This window comes from Babylonia areolata, chromosome 31 (assembly GCF_041734735.1).
Source record: "Babylonia areolata isolate BAREFJ2019XMU chromosome 31, ASM4173473v1, whole genome shotgun sequence".
NCBI classification, from domain to species: domain Eukaryota; kingdom Metazoa; phylum Mollusca; class Gastropoda; order Neogastropoda; family Buccinidae; genus Babylonia; species Babylonia areolata.
In genome coordinates this window covers 3,643,848-3,646,238 of record NC_134906.1, presented here as the reverse complement: position 1 = coordinate 3,646,238, position 2,391 = coordinate 3,643,848, and the positions used below count along the sequence as shown (strand labels likewise).

The following is a 2,391-nucleotide window of genomic DNA, read 5'->3' as shown; positions in this document are numbered from 1 at the left end:
TATGTATAAATATGTGTACGCAGTTGATTTTTGCCAATGACTTTCAGGGCTCAGCCAACAGATCTATGAAGTCCACTCGTCGTATTGATTTTAGTATTTTCCGAAAAAGACCACTTGGGCTAATGAACATAGTGAAAGCCCTGTACACTGAGAGTAAAACACACAAGCTTTTTATGTATTGAGTATAATTTCAAAATGTAATGTTTAAGATGAGAAAGATCAGTTTAAAGCAAATTAAGTCCCCTAGCATTCATTACAGATTAATTTCTCTTTTTTACTATCTGCACCAAAGACATGCAAAATAAATATAATTTCCATGCTTAGCAAAAGAAGTTCCTGTTTGAACAAAAAATGATAAAAATGACTGCTCTTGTTGTTGTGTCGAATATCAGATCCAAGTGCCAAGTTTAGAGAATAAAAAATATATAAATATAACAGTAAATTCAGTTTGCATATAATTTGGCTTCTTTTTAATTTTTTTTGGTGCCCATCCCAGAGGTGCAATATTGTTTCAAATAAGATGACTGGAAAGAACTGAATTTTTCCTATTTTTATGCCAAATTAATTTTGGTGTCAACTGACAAAGTATTTACAGAGAAAATGGCAATGTTAAAGTTTACCACAGACACACACACACACGTGTACACACACACACACAACCAAACACCAGGTTAAAACATGGACTCACTTTGTTTACACAAGTAAAATCCACTGGAACAACTCAATCATTGTGACGGCGACAAGGAAAACTGAAACAGGAAGCCCGTTTCGTTCGCTGTCGATTTGAACACGTCATAATGAGGAAGATGGAAAGGCCCACCAATTGTATCAACATTATTCATAATTTTTTTTAATTTTTTTTATTTTCTATAAACCCAAGCATAGAATACCAGCGTTCATAATGCAAACTTCCGCCCACCCCTTCAAACACACGCACGCACGCACGCAGGGGGGTGGGGGTGGGGGGTGGGGGGGAAGTGGGGTCTGTGTGTGTGGGGGTGGGGGGGGGGGTGGAGGGGGTGGGGAGGAGAGAAGGAATTGGGAAGAAGGAAAATAAACAGAACAGAAAAAGAAAGAAAAGAAAGACAGGATAAACACACACAAACACACACACACACACACACAAACACCCAAACAAAAATCAATAAGACAGCAACCCTCCCACCCCCACCACCACCCCCCACCCCCACCCCCCACCGCCAACGCCACAGACACAAGCACACATACAAGCACAAACGCGCGCGCACACACACACACACACACACACACTCACACACACACACACACACACACATTCACATTCAGACACACACACACACACACAGTGAATGATTGTTATGTCTGTGTCCGTCATGTTTATTTACCCCGCCATGTGAACTGACAAGCTATTTTGATCGTGTCAAAGGACCACTGACAGGTCAAGATGACACAGAACAGGACTCTTGTCATCACCAAGCGGTTTGAAGCGATGTAGACGTGTGTGTGTGTGTGTGTGTGTGTGTGTGTTTGTGTCTGTGTGTCTTAGTATGTGTGTCTTTGCCTGTGTGTCTGTGTTTATGTGATTCTATAGCGCGCGCACGTGTTTGTTTGCTTGCTTGTGTGTGTGTGTGTGTGTGTGTGTGTGTGTGTGTGTGTGTGCGCGCGCTCGCGTGTATATGGATGTGTGCTTTCGTGCGTGTGTGCGTGCTTGCGCGCGAGCTCGAGCTCGTGCAGGCATGTGTTCGCATAATTATGTGCGTGCGTGCGTGCGTGTGTTTGAAGGGGTGGGCGGAAGTTTGCATTATGAACGCTGGTATTCTATGCTTGGGTTTATAAAAAAAAAAAAAAAAAAAAAAAAAAAAATGTTGATACGATTGGTGGGCCTTTCCAACTTCCTCATTTTGACGTGTTCAAATCGACAGCTAACGAAACAGGCTTCCTGTTTCAGTTTTCCTTGTCGCCGTCACAATTCCTTGCAAGGTTTCGGTATTACGAAAGTGTGTCCTCACTTTCGGCCACACTGCTCGAACAGACATCTCTACTACTGCTGTTGAGTGTCAGCACAGCCGCTGAAGTTCGTTGTTGTAAGTACGGCTGAAGTCTGCAGTTTGTAGTCTATAGCTGATGTTTGTATTGCTGACCTATGTATAGCTTAGCTGTGGCTGTACATAGGTTTGCAGTCTGTTGCCTGTATAGCTGACGTTTGTATAGCTGACTGTATAGCTCATCTGATGTATGTTGTGTGTAAAAGAGACGTTTGGCATCTTCACTACTGTTATCTGTACAGCTGAAGTCAGTTCTTGTAAGTATGGCCGAAGTCTGCAGTCTGTATAGATGACATTTGTATAGATGACATCTGTATAGCTTAGCTGATGTCTGTTGTGTGTATAACTGACGCTTGGCATCTTCACC

The 2,391-nt window shown here is 42.5% G+C and overlaps 1 protein-coding gene across 3 annotated transcripts in view; it reads left to right on the top strand.

Moving 5' to 3' along the window:
- The first annotated feature begins 1,926 nt into the window (after window positions 1–1,926).
- The window catches only part of LOC143276201 (lysosomal thioesterase PPT2-A-like), a 49,604-nt gene continuing 49,139 nt past the window's right edge, over window positions 1,927–2,391 (top strand). Inside the window, exon 1 of one of the 3 annotated variants that reach the window (XM_076580650.1) lies at window positions 1,927–2,063. The gene's annotated coding sequence lies outside the window, so the exon portion shown is untranslated. Of the gene's footprint in view, window positions 2,064–2,186; window positions 2,282–2,391 lie in introns of those variants that run through there. The other 2 variants (XM_076580652.1, XM_076580653.1) reach the window with 2 other exon arrangements.